This window comes from Pleurodeles waltl, chromosome 5 (genome assembly GCF_031143425.1).
Source record: "Pleurodeles waltl isolate 20211129_DDA chromosome 5, aPleWal1.hap1.20221129, whole genome shotgun sequence".
Taxonomy (NCBI): domain Eukaryota; kingdom Metazoa; phylum Chordata; class Amphibia; order Caudata; family Salamandridae; genus Pleurodeles; species Pleurodeles waltl.
The window spans coordinates 500945852-500965173 of record NC_090444.1 but is presented as its reverse complement, the minus strand read 5'-3'; positions in this window follow the sequence as shown (position 1 = coordinate 500965173).

Below are 19322 nucleotides of genomic sequence, written 5' to 3'. Positions count from 1 at the left end.
AATGTCACGTAAAACACACCACTTGAAAAAAAAAAACACTGAAATTCACTAGTTATAGATATTTCAAGTAACAATAACTTGTGCCTTAAAGTAACTAACTAGTGACCTTGCTGTACACTGCTTTTACCCTTGAATTTTAAGTTGCTCATGACATATTCGTTGACTACATATATATCACCACATCTGAAATGCCATCATAGTTGAAAATCATGATCATGGTGAGGATGCAAGTTATTAATACAATGGCTCAAGTAGAATACTCTAAAGTGCAACACAGATAACACAGAGGTACTTTGATTCCGTTCCAACAATACTTTTCCACTCATATGTGATGACCTGACCATCTTATCCCTCCTCCTCTGCCTGTTAAGGTAGCTCAAAACCTTGGTGTCAAATTAGAATGCTCTCTTACCTTCTGTTCACTAAATTCTATCTATATCAGGTACTTGTTTCCCTTTATATAAGTCATTATATATATATTTTTTCCCTCTGATAGCAAGGAAAACTGTAGCTCTGGCTCTCATAACTTCAAGGCGTGATTATTGCAACAGTCTCTACTTCATGATAACTAAACATCTTCTACCTAAACTCCAAATGGTCCAGACTGTTGCAGTCAGGCTTGTTCTTAAGCTTCCTATGAACTGTTTGGTCTTGCAGGGCCTCAATAAATTGCAGTGACTTCCTGTTCAAAAGTGAATTATTTTTAAAACTCTGACCTTGGATTTTAGAGCGTTTTTTTCTTGAAGATCCCAAGTACCTATCTGACAGATTCACCCATCACAGGACTCGAATGACTTTGATAACCTATAATTCTAAATTATTTACTATTCCTTCTTACAGGATTAAAATGAGAGGAAGCAAATCCTTATCTGTATTGGGGTCTAAAGCATGGAACCAGCTTCCGAGATCATTAAAAATTTGTGTTTAAGAATTGTGAGAAAACTTTGTTATTCTCTTTTCCTGATGATGTTTGAAAAAAGCTGATTGAATGACCTCATGATTGGTTTTGATCCTGGTCTTTGAGTCCCTAGTGACTTTTTCTGGTAAGTTTAGCATTTGGTTGGATAGCTGAATAAGCACTAGGATGCTCTTTTAAGAGTGACAGTGTGCTTTATGAATATCTAATTTCTTAGCATTTTACTTAAAGGCATGAGTTACAGTCATTCGGGATAACCATGACTGATGAATTTCAATGGTTTTGTTAATTTCAAATGGCATGTTTTATGTGACACTTCCTATGTGACACTTCCACCTAACTATAGCATCACTTTGATTTTGATTTTTCATTGAATTTCTAAGGTTTTTTAAATGTAAAGTTAGATAGTCTTACAATTTGGTAATATTGGATTAATTTATGTTGACACACAGTAATATGTTCATATACACAAGCAAAAGTGCATTACCATTATTAGATTCCCCTGACATGAACTCCCATTCACCCTGGCACATAGGTAAGTAGTCAAGTAGGCTTTGTGACCTTGGCCTGAGGTTAATGACAGGTCACGGGTGGGGTTACACTTATCTGGCAGGCAAACCCACAAACAGAAAAACTTGGATCAGATCCCACAGATAGGCGCACAAACACCACAATAGTCCAAGGAGAATGTCCTCAATAAAAGGTACATGGCCAGAAGGTTGCACGTTTTCCCAAAACACCATAAAGGTAGATGCCACATGTAGTTAGGAACACACATTCAATCAGACACAGTACACGCTGCAGCCGCGTGTCCCTCAGGCAGAACATCTGGACACATACTCACTGGCCCACATTGTGTCCATGCAATGTCAAGGCCCTCCTGCATGTGTTTTCTGAAATTTTAATTATGACTCCACATCAACTGCTCACATTCTTGACCAAGAAAATAATGTATTTGTTTCCCTTTGGAACTCAGAGATATCTATAAAAACGTACTGTATCCTAAAGTACATTGAGAGACCGTCCTCAGACTCCAGTTCTGTAATTGCTCTCCCACCCTTAAAGTTTAATTACATGAACCGTTGTTGTTTTGCCAGGCACCTCTTGTCTTTTGTGTTGTAAGGTCAAATCTGCATTTGATCTACAAATTCCTAACATTCCTAACTATAATGTCACATTACACTTTGATTTTGTTTTTTTTCAATGAATTCCCTCAGTGCCATCTCACCTATAAATCAGTCTAATTTGCACCTACAGGATTTGTGTGACTGTGGTCTATCACTGTGGCCCTATTGTGGGTGCTGAAGCTGCAGCACCTGTTTGAAGTAGGTTTTCCACATGCAGCCTGATAGGGGTTGAGAGGGACCAGGGAGGGGCCCAGGAAGAGCAGAGGTCAAGCAACCCTATGGCTGGTGATCCTGGTTAAGTTTCTTGGGATCTTACCAACAGGTGAGCGCCTGCTTGAGGCACTACAGTGACCTCCTCGTCACGACAATGGTCTCAACCAGACCACGCTCCTTGCCTCATCCTTGTCTTCCCCCAGCATGTGGGATCACCTGATCCACTCTGTAAACTGGCACAGCAGAAATCTTTATGATGGCCCCACCTTGTGTATGTGGTTGCCAACTTACAACTTGCACATGCATGATGACGTTATCATGACAGCCCTCCTCTGGGATACAGCGGTTGCCCATTTTTCTCTGCACATAGTCAGCAACACAATCTGTGTAGTTGTTGCCTCTTCATACCTCACTACTGTGGCACTGGTCTCGTCAAGCAGGAAGGCACTGTGGTCCAGACTCTAGAGGCAGGTGGTCTTGAAGTCCCAGGGCGATGTCCCGTCACCAAGCTGGGAGACTGGCGAGCCTTGACCCCCATTCGTGGTCACACACAGAAGTCTTGCAAAGCTTCTCCTTCTCACACAGCCTGACTGGCTGCCTTGATCTCCCCTTCTTATAGTCCAATTCAGGCACTAGGACCCATATTTATACTTTTTGACACAAACCAGCGCCGGCTGTTTATGATTTTCTTATCAGCCCATCCAGGATCCTTCCCAGTGACTTTTCTCTGAACCAAAGAGTACGCTTTGAAGTGTACTCAAGATCCTGACTCTTCCTTCCTCCCATTTGTCCTCCCTAACTCACAGGAATGCAGAAATCCACAAATCTATCTGTGGGGGATTCCACTACCTCCTCATGTCCTTCCAGTAAGCCCTGGGTGACCCAAAAAGGAAAACACGATATTCTATGCAGTGAACCAGTCACAGGCACACATAGAGCCAGCACATATATAACACACATGCACTGCACTCTACACCATTCCGATGTAGGCCAAGGCTGAGTTAAGCACACAGCACCATAACTTTAAATGAGTGAGCTTTTAGGCCTCACTCCAGTGACACAGATAAAAAGGACCTGTTCAATTCAACTGCCCACAGTGGTATGCCGTTACCCACCGCGCTTACACTTCTTAACTCCAGGCAAAGGCAGAAGTCTTTCACGGTTATGAAGTTAACACTTTGGACGTCCATCTTGGCCTAAAAGGACCACAAGTTTGTGAGAAAGGCATATGTCATTTTCACATGTGCATTGTCTATCTTCACCCAGGACACAAAATCAGCATCAAGGATCCAGAAATAATTACATTACGCAGGGCAGGCTTGTAGTCCATCACCATGTGAATCATCAAGGAATCTTCAGGAAGCTACTGGCGACGCCTGATCTTCCGACTTATACAAAATTATACAATAGCTATTGAAACCTGCTTGAATGGAGGTTCATGTCAACTGCTCTGGATAATGTTTTGACCAATCCTATTTTAGAGGCAGTGATCACTAAGGGGGTCATTACAACCCTGGCAGTCGGTGTTAAAGCGGCAGTAAAACCGCCAACAGGCCGGCGGTAAAAAAAAAGGAATCACGACCGTGGCGGAAACCGGCAACATAGACAGCCACTTTTACACTCCGACCGCCACAGCGGTACAAACAAACACCGCGGGGGTAACTGCCAACAGACAGGCGGAAGAGAAGGTTCTGCCCACTGTATTACAAGGCACCAATCTGCCACCTTTTCTGGGGCGGATTCACAGTGAACAAAAACACGGCGGAAACAGGACTTGGAAGGGAAAACGCTCACCTCTACACACCCCACGAGGAACCAGGACGCCATGGAACCCTAGCTCCAGATACTCCCAGCCTTTATCTTCCTGATCCTCTACCAGGAACAACAAAGACGGCGGCGAAGACCACTGTGAGTACTGCACCTACGACACAGGGGAGGGGGAGGGAAAAAAGAGTGACACACACACATGCAACACGCAACACTCCCACCCCACCCTCACCCACTACAACACACACACAAGTACATGTAGATTCAATACATTTACAACCCCCCGGAAGAATGCAAGGACAAAAGGAAATGAGTCGAACGTTTGTAATCTATTAAAATACAGTAATCAAAAATATAAATAAATATATTTACACTATAAACAAATATATACACCAAGAATACAAGTCCAACGTATTCCACCATCATAGTCCGTGGACCACTGGGCCCAAAATGCATGGGTGAGGCCCACACTCAATACCCAATCAAAACGGAGAGAACACTGCTGGGGCATCAGATAGAAATACAATAGGCACCCCAGGGGGAAGGGAAGGCGGATGAGTGCACGACACCAGATCCACGAGGGAGCTCCATTCCCACTGCTGTATCCTGGGGAGTGCAAAGCCACAGTCTCACAAGTCTTCCCAGTGGGTGGGTTTCCCCCTGCTTTATCCTGGGGAGTGCAAAGCCACAGTCTCACAAGTCTTTCCAGTGGGTGGGTTGCCCACTGCTTTATCCTAGGGAGTGCAAAGCCACAGTCTCACAAGCCTTTCCAGTGGGTGGGTTGCCCACTGCTTTATCCTGGTGAGTGCAAAGCCACGGTCTCACAAGTCTCTCAAGTGGGTGGGTTGCCCACTGCTCCATCCTGGGGAGTGCAAAGCCACAGTCTCACAGGTCCCTCAAGTGGGTGGGTTGCCCACTGCTCCATCCTGGGGAGTGCAAAGCCACAGTCTCAGAAGTCTTTCCAGTGCGTGGGTTGTCCACTACTTTATCCTGGGGAGTGCAAAGCCACAGTCTCACAAGTCTCTCAAGTGAGTGGGTTGCCCACTGGTCCATCCTGGGGAGTGCAAAGCCAAAGTCTCACAAGTCTTTACAGTGGGTGGGTTGCCCACTTCTCCATCCTGGGGAGTGCAAAGCCACAGTCACACAAGTCTTTACAGTGGGTGGGTTGCCCACTGCTCCATCCTGGGGAGTGCCAAGCCACAGTCTCTCAAGTGGATGCCTTACTTCACTGGTTCTGGAGGGGGCCTTGTGCCCAGAGTGCTTCATCCTGCCAAGGACAGAGGTAGCGGATGTGATACTCCACTGGTTCTGGAGGGGGCTTTGTGCCCAGAGTGCTTCATCCTGCGAAGGACTGAGGTAGTGGATGCCTTACTCCACTGGATCTGGAGGGGGCTTTGTGCCCAGAGTGCTTCATCCTGCCAAGGACTGAGGTAGTGGATGCCTTACTCCACTGGTTCTGGAGGGGGCTTTGTGCCCAGAGTGCTTCATCCTGCCAAGGACAGAAGTAGTAGATGTGATACTCCACTGGTTCTTGAGGGGGCTTTGTGCCCAGAGTGCTTCATCCTGCCAAGGACAGAGGTAGCGGATGTGATACTCCACTGGTTCTGGAGGGGGCTTTGTGCCCAGAGTGCTTCATCCTGCGAAGGACTGAGGTAGTGGATGCCTTACTCCACTGGATCTGGAGGGGGCTTTGTGCCCAGAGTGCTTCATCCTGCCAAGGACTGAGGTAGTGGATGCCTTACTCCACTGGTTCTGAAGGGGGCTTTGTGCCCAGAGTGCTTCAACCTGCCAAGGACAGAAGTAGTAGATGTGATACTCCACTGGTTCTTGAGGGGGCTTTGTGCCCACAGTGCTTCATCCTGCCAAGGACTGAGGTAGAGGATGTGATACTCCACTGGTTCTGGAGGGGGCGTTGTGCCCAGAGTGCTTCATCCTGCCAAGGACTGAGGTAGTGGATGCCTTACTCCACTGGTTCTGGAGGGGGCTTTGTGCCCAGAGTGCTTCATCCTACCAAGGACTGAGGTAGTGGATGCCTTACTCCACTGGTTCTGGAGGGTGCCTTGTGCCGAGAGTGATTCATCCTGCCAAGGACAGAGGTAGTGGATGTGATACTCCACTGTTTCTGGAGGGGGCCTTGTGCCCAGAGTGATTCATCCTGCCAAGGACTGAGTTAGTGGATACCTTACTCCACTGGTTCTGGAGGGGGCTTTGTGCCCAGAGTGCTTCATCCTGCCAAGGACAGAGGTAGTAGATGTGATACTCCACTGGTTCTGGAGGAGGCCTTGTGCCCAGAGTGATTCATCCTGCTCGTGGCGGCCTCAGTAGCGCCGGAAGCTTTGGCACTCATTGGCCTGCAGTGCTGGTGGTGTCCTTGGCAGCGGTGCTGGTGGTGGCGGTGTCCTGTTCAGTGGTGCTGGTGGCGGCGGTGTCCTTGACAGCAGTGCTTGTGGCGGCTGTGTCCTTGGCAGCGGTGCTTGTGGCGGCGATGTCCTTGGCAGCGGTGCTGGTGGCGGCGGTGTCCTGGTCAGCGGTGCTGGAGGCGGCGGAGTCCTTGGCAGAGGTGCTGGTGGCGGCGGTGTCCTGTTCAGCGGTGCTTGTGGCGGCGGTTTCCTTGGAAGCTGTGCTTGTGGCCGTGGTGTCCTTGGCAGCAGTGCTGGTGGCGGCGGTGTCCTTGGCAGCGGTGCTGGTGGCGGCGGTGTCCTGTTCTGCAGTGTTTGTGGTGGCGTTGTCCTGTTCAGCGGTGTCCTTGGCAGTGGTGCTTCTGGCGGCGATGTCCTTGGCAGCGGTGCTGGTGGCGGTCTTGTCCGCCGTGCAGGTTTTCGCCGACTTGCCTGTTTTTCTGTGCCCCTTCCCCTCCTTGGATGGTGGCGCAGCTGTCTTCCCACTCCCAACTGTACCCCTGGGAGAGGCTTTGGTGGTAGATGTTTTGCCTCTGTCCCGGCGGGCACTGGCCAACTTTTTGTGCTTTTGAGGTGGGGGATTGTCCGCGGTCTGGCTCCTTGGCACACTGACTGCCCTGCTGTTTGGTGCACTCCAGAAGCCGGTTACTACTGGCACCACTGTTCCTGCAGATGTTGTGGCTGAGGTGCTGGGTTGCGACCTGGAATGGCAGGCCCTAGGAGACTGAAGGGGTGGGTGAGGTGAGTGGACGAGGTCAAGGTTGGACAGGAAAAATGTTTTTTGGACACACTGGGACGGGTAGATGGAGGGGGTTTCAGAGTGGAGGAAGAGGTAGTGGTTGTAGGAGGTGTACGTTTGCTGACTTTGGGTGAAGGTGCATGGGCTGGAGGCTGTTGTGAGGTGGATGGCTGTTGGGTGGGTGTGTGGCTGCGTTTGTGTACCTTGGGAGGTGGGCTCACAGACACACTCGGAGAGGACAGAGGGTATGTGTGAATGGTAGTGGGGTGGTGACTGCACGTGAGCGGGGTGTGGTGGTGGGTGTGCTGGTGATGGTGGTAGTGGCTGAAGATGTAGTGCATGCAGGTGTGAGTGGAGATGAGACTGGGAGGGAGGAGGGAGACGAGGAGGAGGGGGACACAGTGGAGGCAGTGGATGTTGGTATGTCTGCATGTGTATGATGCTTGCTTGAGTGCCTGTGGGATGTGTGGTGCTTATGTTTGCCTGAGCTTCCCTTGTGTGTTGACGTGTGTGCCTGCTGGTCTGATGGTGTCCTTGGGATAGGCTGAGGTACAGGGGTTTGGGTCTGGGTGGAGGAAGTTGGAGGGGAGAGGCTAGAGACAGGGACAATGGCTGCCATCAGTGCTGAGGCCAGAGTCTGAAAAGCTCGCTGTTGGGCTGTCTGACCAGAATGAATGCCCTCCAGGTATGCATTGGTCTGTTGCAACTGCCTCTCTACACCCTGGATGGCATTCAAAATGGTATACTGCCCAACAGGAAGGGACCTGAGGAGGTAAATGGAATCCTCACTGAGGAGAGAAGGGCTGACTGGGGCAGGGGATGAGGTGCCTGGGGCAAAGGAGTTGCCCACCCTCCTAGATGAGCGGCCATGGGGCACACGCTGAGGGGCTGCTGGGAGGGCGGTGCTGGTAGGGGGGGTGGCGGCTGTACCTGTAGATGCAGGTGGCAAAGAGGGGCCCACCACCGCAAGGGAGCTCCCATCAGAGGAGGAGTCCATGTCGCTGGTCTCAGCTCCTGTCCCTGCCATGGAGCTCCCCTCGCCCTCCATCCCACTGGTGGCTTCTGACTCCGTTGTGTCGCCCTCCAGGGCCATGTGGGATGCAGCTCCCTCCTGCTCCGGTGGCACTACTTCTGCGTCTGATGATGTTAATACACACAAAAACAGGGAGACCAAAAAAAGGGGGGGGAGACAGAAGAAAGACATGTTGAGTGCATACAATACAGCTACCTTTGGCGGACACTACAGACACAGAAGCCCCCTGCACTACACCGTGCACTTAGAGTTCCCTAATTAATCACAGGGACATGAGTTACAAGGCCTATGCCTGATTGCTGCACACATGGAAGACACAGGAGCCTGACTAGGTGTAGTTGGCTCTGAACACAGGTGGGGAGGGGTGCCACAGTGCCTGCCTTAAGAAGGGACCTTGCCTTCTAAACTCTCCCTGGCCCAGGGGAAACCACAGCCCACCTCCCCCACCCAGACACCTACAATACGTGCTGCATCCGCAGAATGCGAGTGTACTCATCCCCTTGTGGCTGCTGTGATGCCCTCAAGCGCCCATCTAACTCTGGATAGGCCACCGCCAGGATCCGGAACATCAGGGGGGTCATGGTGCGACGGGCACCTCTCCCATGTTGGGAGGCCAGCCCTAGCTGGGCCTCCGCTGTCTTCTTGCTCCAGCGGCGAATGTCCTCCCATCTTTTACTGCAGTGGGTGCTCCATCTGTGGTGGACCCCCAGGTTCCAGACTTCTTTGGCGATGGCACGCCAAATATCCTTCTTCTGGTGGGCGCTGACCTACAGGAATAGTTCAGGGGAAAAGGAGAAAATATAACCGTCCGCACCGTCACAGTCATTGGCCCGCATCCCTACCCTTGCCATGACGCACATGCACTCACCGTCGTATCATGCACACCTCATTCTCCCCCCCCCCATCTTTCATCAACACCACTCCACACAGGCATTGCCCATTCGGCATGCTCACAGTGTCCTTACCTGTTTGTCTGGAGGACCGTAAAGTAGCGTGTACTGGGGACCCCATCCACTAGTTTCTCCAACTCCTCCGTGTAGTGTAGGTCCTCTCATGTCGAAGATCTTGTATCAAATGAGTGAACAGAGAGAAATTGGCGGTGACGTCCACGGTGGTGCGCACCGTCACCGCCGGCGTACATCATCATTGTTCTCCTGGGACCCATAGGGTCCAATGTTAACCAATGCAGGATTGCGCTGCGGTCTTCGACCGCCTACCGCGACGGTGTACAACGCCAAAGCTGTTACCTCATATCCCCTTTTCCCACATTACAGGTCAGGCAGCCGCCATTTCAGGGGTCCACATGGCATTAATTTTGACTGCGTCACACATATCTAGGCCTTGCTTAAACACTAATACAGCCATATATTGATTTTCAAACATTGTGCTATAAAGTTGTGTTACGTACCTCAGTGTTGGTTGACTCTCTGCTCGCTGTTCTCCTCCATAGAGCACCTCCGCTGGGGCAGGTGAGGAGATGGCGGCATCCTCCGATGTACAGACCACTGGTGGACCTGTCGACAATGGAGGAGCGACATGTAATTGTCACATAAAGACTTGATCGTACCACAATCCTGGAACTGTGTGCCCAGTTGGAGCCAGACTTGATGTCAGCTATCTGCTATCCCAGAGGAATCCCCCCTCTAGTGCAGGTCCTGTCAGTACTCCATTTCCTTGCAAGTGGGTCTTTTCAAACAACAGTGGCCATTGCATCAGGGATGTCCCAGCCTACGTTCTCCAACGTGTTGTCCAGAGTGTTGTCTATCCTGCTGAAACACATGCGCAGCTACATAGTTTTCCCTCAGGTGGAGGATTTGCCTACAGTGAAAGGTGACTTCTATGCCCTGGGACATATCCCCAGCATCATAGGTGCCATTGGTGGGACACATGTGGCCCTGGTCCCCCCGCAGGAGTGAACAGGTGTACAGAAACCAGAAGAGTTACCATTCTATGAATGTGCAGATGGTGTTTTTGGCCGACCAGTGCATCTCCCATGTAAATGCCAAGTTTCCGGGCTCAGTGCATAACGCTTACATTCTGCGGAATAGCAGCATCCCTTATGTGATGGGGCAACACCAGAGGCACCGTGTGTGGTTATTAGGTGAGGACATGGACCCAATACAGTGTGACTAGGTGTCTGGGTATGTCCCTAAGAGTTAGTATGTGTCTAACAGTTGTCCCTCGCCATTTGCAGGTGACTCTGGTTACCCCAACCTGTCATGGCTACTGACCCCAGAATCCCAGGACAAGGGTAAAGGAACGCTACAATGAGGCCCATGGGCGAACTAGGGGGATTATAGAGAGGACCTTCAGCCTCCTGAAGGCCAGATTCCGGTGCCTCCATATGACAGGTGGTTCCCTATTCTACTCACCAAAGAAGGTGTGCCAGATCATCGTGGCCTGCTGTATGCTTCACAACTTGGCTTTGCGACGACAGGTGACTTTTAGGCAGGAGGATGGACCAGATGGAGGTGTTGTGGCAGCTGTGGAGCCTGTGGACAGTGAAGACGAGGAAGCAGAAGAAGAGGACATAGACAACAGGAACACGGTGGTCCAGCAATACTTCCAGTGAGAGACAGGTCTGCAAATGTCTGCATGTGTATGATGCTTGCTTGAGTGCCTGTGGGATGTGTGGTGCTTATGTTTGCCTGAGCTTCCCTTGTGTGTTGACGTGTGTGCCTGCTGGTCTGATGGTGTCCTTGGGATAGGCTGAGGTACAGGGGTTTGGGTCTGGGTGGAGGAAGTTGGAGGGGAGAGGCTAGAGACAGGGACAATGGCTGCCATCAGTGCTGAGGCCAGAGTCTGAAAAGCTCGCTGTTGGGCTGTCTGACCAGAATGAATGCCCTCCAGGTATGCATTGGTCTGTTGCAACTGCCTCTCTACACCCTGGATGGCATTCAAAATGGTATACTGCCCAACAGGAAGGGACCTGAGGAGGTAAATGGAATCCTCACTGAGGAGAGAAGGGCTGACTGGGGCAGGGGATGAGGTGCCTGGGGCAAAGGAGTTGCCCACCCTCCTAGATGAGCGGCCATGGGGCACACGCTGAGGGGCTGCTGGGAGGGCGGTGCTGGTAGGGGGGGTGGCGGCTGTACCTGTAGATGCAGGTGGCAAAGAGGGGCCCACCACCGCAAGGGAGCTCCCATCAGAGGAGGAGTCCATGTCGCTGGTCTCAGCTCCTGTCCCTGCCGTGGAGCTCCCCTCGCCCTCCATCCCACTGGTGGCTTCTGACTCCGTTGTGTCGCCCTCCAGGGCCATGTGGGATGCAGCTCCCTCCTGCTCCGGTGGCACTACTTCTGCGTCTGATGACGTTAATACACACAAAAACAGGGAGACCACAAAAAGGGGGGGGAGACAGAAGAAAGACATGTTGAGTGCATACAATACCGCTACCTTTGGCGGACACTACAGACACAGAAGCCCCCTGCACTACAACGTGCACTTAGAGTTCCCTAATTAATCACAGGGACATGAGTTACAAGGCCTATGCCTGATTGCTGCACACATGGAAGACACAGGAGCCTGACTAGGTGTAGTTGGCTCTGAACACAGGTGGGGAGGGGTGCCACAGTGCCTGCCTTAAGAAGGGACCTTGCCTTCTAAACTCTCCCTGGCCCAGGGGAAACCACAGCCCACCTCCCCCACCCAGACACCTACAATACGTGCTGCATCCGCAGAATGCGAGTGTACTCATCCCCTTGTGGCTGCTGTGATGCCCTCAAGTGCCCATCTAACTCTGGATAGGCCACCGCCAGGATCCGGAACATCAGGGGGGTCATGGTGCGACGGGCACCTCTCCCATGTTGGGAGGCCAGCCCTAGCTGGGCCTCCGCTGTCTTCTTGCTCCAGCGGCGAATGTCCTCCCATCTTTTACTGCAGTGGGTGCTCCATCTGTGGTGGACCCCCAGGTTCCAGACTTCTTTGGCGATGGCACGCCAAATATCCTTCTTCTGGTGGGCGCTGACCTACAGGAATAGTACAGGGGAAAAGGAGAAAATATAACCGTCCGCACCGTCACAGTCATTGGCCCGCATCCCTACCCTTGCCATGACGCACATGCACTCACCGTCGTATCATGCACACCTCATTCTCCCCCCCCCATCTTTCATCAACACCACTCCACACAGGCATTGCACATTCGGCATGCTCACAGTGTCCTTACCTGTTTGTCTGGAGGACCGTAAAGTAGCGTGTACTGGGGACCCCATCCACAAGTTTCTCCAACTCCTCCGTGTAGTGTAGGTCCTCTCATGTCGAAGATCTTGTATCAAATGAGTGAACAGAGAGAAATTGGCGGTGACGTCCACGGTGGTGCGCACCGTCACCGCCGGCGTACATCATCATTGGCTCCTGGGACCCATAGGGTCCAATGTTAACCAATGCAGGATTGCGCTGCGGTCTTCGACCGCCTACCGCGACGGTGTACAACGCCAAAGCAGTTACCTCATATCCCCTTTTCCCACATTACAGGTCAGGCAGTCGCACAGCAGCCCTCCCAGTTCCCCTGTGTTCCTGGGCCTCTGTACCCTGAACCGTATGCCCACTACCACTGCCCCCAGGTCCCTGGTGTTGTTGTGGTGGTGGGTTAGCCTGGGTTCCCTGTAGTGGTGGACACACTGCTGCTTGACGTGTCCTGGCGACAGAGGAATGGGCCCGCTGGGTGGGTGCTGTGCTGTTGTTTCCAGAGGGGGAAGCTCTGTAGTGGCCTGTGCCAGTGTGAGGGGAACCGACTGTCCCGAGTGCCCAGATGGGCCGGGCTTGTCATCTTGATCCAGATGGACAGAGCTGCTGTCGTCACTGTGGGCCTCTTCTGTGGGTGGAGTGGACATGTCTGGACCCTCCTGTCCGGTGACGTTGGGTAGGGGTCCTGCAGGTGTGTAAAGGCATGATTATTGCATCTGTGTGTTCCATGGTGTGCAATGGGTGGGTCACCCTGTACCCCAGTGCTTCCATTCTTGTGTGGGACCTTTTGTGATAATGGTTTAGGGGGGTGTATGGGTGTGTGCAGTGGACATGCTTTGGTGATGGGTGTCCATGCTTTGGTGTTGCATGCAGGGCTTGGGTTTGGGATGTGTGGTTTATGATAGTGGGACATGAGTGAGGAGTTGGAGTGATGGGGTGAGGGCGAGGTTGGGGGTATGTGATAGCATGCAGGTAGGGTGGGGAATATGGTAGTTAAAGGTTTGACTTACCAGAGTCCATTCCTCCAGCTACTCCTGCGAGGCCCTCAGGATGCAGTATAGCCAAGACCTGCTCCTCCCATGTTGTTAGTTTTGGGGGAGGAGTTGGGGGTCCGCCGCCAGTCCTCTGAACCGCAATCTGGTGTCTTGAGACCACTGAACGCACCTTCCCCCGTAGGTCGTTCTACCTCTTCCTGATGTCATCCCGTATTCTTGGGTGCTGTCCACGATTCTGCACCATAGCTCCATCTTCCTAGCTATGGTGGTGTGCAGCACCTGTGATCCGAATAGCTGTGGCTCTACCCGCATGATTTCCTCCACCATGACCCTGAGCTCCTCCTCAGAAAACCTGGGGTGTCTTTGCGGTGCCATGGGGTGGTGTGGGTGATGTGTGGGGTGGTGTGTGTTGTGATGTGTGGGGTGATATTTAGAAGTGTGTTTTGTGAGGTGCGTGGATGTTGTGTGAGTGATGGTGTTGAGTGTCTGTGGATCCTAGTGTTGTTTCTGGGTGTGTCTTTCTCTGGCCTTCTGTCGCAATTGTTGTCGTAGGGGTTTGTGGGTGATGTGGGTGTGTGTTTTATATTGGATTGGGTGTGTGGGAGTTTTGTGTGTATGTGTATCAGGTGTGTGTATTTCGATTTGTCCAATGTGGTAGTGTTTTGTAAATGTGTGTGTAATTTGAGCGTGGCAGTGTGTACCGCCAATGGAATACCGCGGTTGAAAGACCGCCGCGTGGGTTCGTCGTCCGTGATAATGTGGGCGTATTCCTGTTGGCGTGACAGTGTCGGTTTTGTTATCGCCAGTTTATCACTGACCTTTGGTGTGGCGGACTTGTGTGGGTGTCTAGATTTTGGCGGATTCCGAGCTGTGGGTCATAATAGCTGTGGCGGAATTACGCGGCAGTGTGTTGGCGGTCTTCTGCACAGCGGTAAGCGGCTTTTACTGCCAATGTTGTGATGACCCCCTAAGACTTCAGAGGACAGGATCAGAGTAGCATTGTAAAGTAGCATTCTCTAGCAGCTGTCCAAGGACATATCAGACATATCTTTGGCATGGGTGTATGCTCTTCAGTATTTCTAGCTGCTTACCCTTTCAGCTTTTTATAGAATTACTTTGTACTTTAAGGATTTGTCTCTTTTCACATATTAATATTGTTGACGATTATATATCTATTTTAAATCAATGTTTGCTTGCTTCTTCTTTGCTTCTGAATTTTTGCAATGATTTTAGTTAATTGTGCAATAAAAAATTACTTGCTTTAATAATTGGTTTAAGGAAGCTGAAGAGGTTTTTTGACTTCTAAAATTAGCTTTCATGACTGCCACTATTTCGGCACACCCCAGTCCAAATAGATCCTTTTTTTTAAGCTGATGCCTCTGAAACAGCCATAGGTGCACTTGTGTCAAAATAAAATGGGAGAAATAGGCAATCACATCCAATTGCTTACATGTGTACGAAACTTAATGCTGCAGTAAAAATTATAAAGTGGCTGGGAAAGAACTCCTAGTCATAAGGGAGTCATTTATTGAATGGCATGTTGTAATGAGAACCAGGCATATGTTCACAGTCTTTACCGATCATCGCAATCTGCAATTCATGCAATCAGCCCATCCTTTAACACTATGCATTTTTTTGCAGAATATTGCTGTGTCACAACCTTCAGACCTTGAGCTTGAAATAAAAATGCTGATGCACTAAACAAGATTCTCAGGAAAATAAAAAACCTTTACAACCAGCATCAATCTGGATCCAAAGCAAGTGTTGAGTCTGTGCACCAACACAAATTTCTCGAGGCAGCATGCCATAGTTTTACCATGCACCAATGTCTAACAAAGACTTTCCAGGAACAGATCTAAGAAATAATCAACAGCGTACCATTCCAAAAGATTTTGGGGCATATTTATACTCTGTTTGCACCGGAATTGCGTCGTTTTTTTTTTACGCAAATCCGACGCAAAGCTAACTCCATATTTATACTTTGGCATTAGACCCGTCTAGCGCCAAAGATCTTGGAGTTTGCGTCATTTTTTAGCGTGGACACCTACCTTGCGTTAATGATATGCAAGGTAGGCGTTCCGTCTAAAAAATGACTCCAAGGCATGTGCGCCTTATTTAAACTCCCGTGCAAAAATGGTGCACGGGAGTGGGCGGGTCAAAAAAAATGACGTCCAGCCGCTTTTGCGTCATTTCTTAACGCCTGGTCAGGGCAGGCGTTAAGGGACCTGTGGGCTCGGAAGGAGCCCAGAGGTGCCCTCCCATGCCCCCAGGGACACCCCCTGCCACCCTTGCCCACCCCAGGAGGACGCCCAAGTATGGAGGGACCCATCCCAGGGAACTTAAGGTAAGTTCAGGTAAGTATTTTTTTAAAATGTTATTGTGGCATGGGGGGCCTGATTTGTGCCCCCCTACATGCCACTATGCCCAATGACCATGCCCAGGGGACATAAGTCCCCTGGGCATGGCCATTGGGCAAGGGGGCATGACTCCTGTCTTTGCTAAGACAGAAGTCATGTCAATGGAGGGTGGGAGTCAAATAAAATGGCGCAACTCGGGTTGAGGCAGATTTTTTGCCTCAGACCGACTTGCCCCATTTTTTGACGCCCAAGCTCCATTTTCCCCTACGCCGGCGCTGCCTGGTGTGGGTCATTTTTTTTGACGCACACCAGTCAGCTCCGCCGGCTAACGTCATTCCATAAATAAGGCGCCCACATGGCGCTTTGGAATGGCGTTAGCCGGCGTTAACATTTTTGACGCACAACTGCGTTGGCGCAGTTGTGCGTCAAAAAGGATAAATATGGCCCCTTGTATCTTGCGCCTCCTGAAAGGAAATAAACTCACCATTAGGATTCAAATCACCCGCCACCAAGCAGCCTCTTATTCTCTAAGCCTCCATTGACATACAAGTATCTATGTCCTGAAAGGGGGCCAGACTGCAGATTTTCAATTCCCTATCAAAGGGGGAGGCCATAGTATCCTCTAAACCACCTGTTCCTAGATCCCAGCTGTGTTTTTAACCAGGTAGGGGACAGGAGTCACCAACCTCCCACCCGACATTAATACATGCACCAATGCCTCATCTCCCAACATGCCAGCAAACAGCTGTCTCTCCCAATTATCCGTCTGCGTCATCCACTTAGCAGCATGTTGTAAATGCTCCGCATAATAATAGAGACTAATATGAGGGAGTGCCAACCCTCCATTTTCCATATCCCTTTGTGACGTAGACAACCCCACCCTTCTACGACGGCCAGCCCAAACCAAAGAGATCAACAAGCTATTCAGACGACAAAAAAGTTGAGCTGTCAGTGGAAACAAAGAATTCTGTACCAGGTAAAGACACCGTGGCAAGAACACCATCTTGGCCACCGCCACCCTTCCCATCACAGAGAGAGGCAACTTATTCTAGAATGCTACAAAACGCTCCAATCCCTTCACCACCCATTTCACATTGTGCTTCAGGTGTGCTGTCGCCGTATGTGTAACTCATATACCCAGATAACGGAAACTTTGAAGCTCCCTCCGGATCCCCACGTCAGGAAGATCCTCCGGCAGTATATCACACTGCGAATCCAGGGGAAACAGCAGTGACTTCTTCCTGTTTACCTGTAGCCCAGATATAGCCCCAAATTCGTCCATTATCGGCTATAACAGAGAGACCAAGACACTTGGCTCTCTGAGGTACAGCAACGCATCATTAGAATAAATGGAGACAACATGTGTGGCCCATCCCACTTGAACACCCCAGGGCCCCAATTTCTCATGCAGCCAGGCCGCCAGTGGCTCGACTGCTAAAGAAAATAGAGGTGGTGACAATGGACAGCTGTGCCTTGTACCCCTACCGATTGTCCAAACATCCAAGAGCTCACCCGAACACGTGTAGTGGAAGCAGTGTACAATAGATGCAGCCAAGCACAAAATTGAGGGCCAAATCCCATTCTCTGCAGAACTACCAAGATGTACTCCCACTCCACAGTGTCAAAAGCCTTCTCTAGATCTAGTGATACCAAAACCAATTTGTCTTCCACCCCGCTGTTTCATGTAAAACATGTGCCAAATGGCATAAGTTGTAAGTTGTACTGGGATGAATCTGCATTGATCCTCGTGTACCACGTCCCGGATCACTCCACGCAGTCAGGTAGCTAAAATTTTACACATGATCTTGACATCCATATTAAGCATAATAAGCGGACGATATGAAGAAGGGTCATCATAGTCCCCTCCAGGCTTAAGCATTAGACAGACAACAACCTGTTGCATGGTCTCGGGGAGAATACCCTGATCCTGAACCTCACCAAGCACCGCAGCAGAAGAGGAAACGTTCGGTACAGTTCAATCTGGAAACCATCCCCACCAGGGGACTTAGACTTCAACAACGCCTTCAATGCCGTACCCACCTCTTCACCTCTTATATCAGCCCCAAGGCTCTCCATACAATCCAGCTCCAGACGCGGAAGTCTCAACCGGCCCATAAACTCACCTAATCTAATGTCCGGGACAGGAGGACCGGCCCTGGACACATCCTGCAAATGCTCTACTAATACCTGAAATATTTCCTTGCGGTTAGTGATCTGTATCCCCTCTGCATTCCTAATACACAGGATGGGAGGAGAGTCAACCTCACGCTTAGGAGCCATGCCAACAGTTTACCGGCCTTTTCACTCTCCATGTGCAGACGCTGTCTATACAATCAAAGGGTAACATTATACAATGTGTCCCAGCAGTCACTAACCTTCTTGAATAGCTAAAGCTGCTCCTGCTTAACCTCCGGTTACCGGCGTCTGATGCTGCACTATCTGCAGTTCACTTTCCCAACCTGTGAGCTCCTGTTCCATTTGTTTGCTCACCCCACATGTTGTGCCAATACACACTCCCCTTAAAACCGCATTCATGGCATCCCATTCCAAGCCAGTTGAGTTTGTCTTACCCCAATTCAGATCCAAATAATCCTTAAGGGCTGCCGCCATTTTCTCGCGGCAGCCAGCCTCCATTTGAACAAGGGAGGCATACACCACCCACGAGACACATTGGCATCAGCTACCCATACCACATCCATTGACACTGGTGCATGATCAGACAAGAATCTCACAAATCAATCAATCAATCAATAATATTTATAAAGCGCGCTACTCACCCTTGAGGGTCTCAAGGCGCTAGGGGATGGGGGTTACTGCTGCTCGAAGAGCCAGGTCTTGAGCTGCCTCCGGAAGGCGAGGTGGTCCTTGGTGGTCCTGAGGGTGGCGGGGAGTGAGTTCCATGTCTTGGCCGCCAGGTAGGAGAAGGATTTCCCACCTGCCATGGTGCGGCAGATGCGAGGGACGGTGGCGAGTGCGAGGCTGGTGGAGCGAAGTTGGCGGGTGGGCGTGTAGAAACTGAGGCGACGGTTGAGGTATTCGGGTCCCTTGTTGTGGAGGGCTTTGTGTGCGTGGGTGAGGAGCCTGAAGGGGATCCTTTTGTTGACGGGTAGCCAGTGCAGGTTTCTCAGGTGGGCGGAGATGTGGCTGTGGCAGGGTATTTCGAGGATGAGGCGAGCGGAGGCGTTTTGTATTCGCTGAAGACGTTTCTGGAGTTTTGCAATGGTTCATGCGTATAGGGTGTTTTCGTAGTCCAGGCGGCTTGTGACGAGGGCGTGGGTCATAGTTTTTCTGGCGTCGGCAGGGATCCAGCGGAAGATCTTTCGGAGCATGCGGAGAGTGAGGAAGCAGGAAGACGAGACGGCGTTGACTTGTTTGGTCATGGTGAGAAGCGGGTCCAGGATGAATCCGAGGTTGCGTGCGTGGTCTGAGGGGGATGGTGCGGTGCCCAAATGCGGTGCCCAAATGCTTGACATCCAACACCTGTAAACAAGTCAGTCCGCCCAAGAGGAACCGATCCAACCGGCTTTATGTATTGTGTGTCTTAGAGTGACAGTTGAATTCCCCCCCTTCAGATACAGTTCTCTCCACCCATCC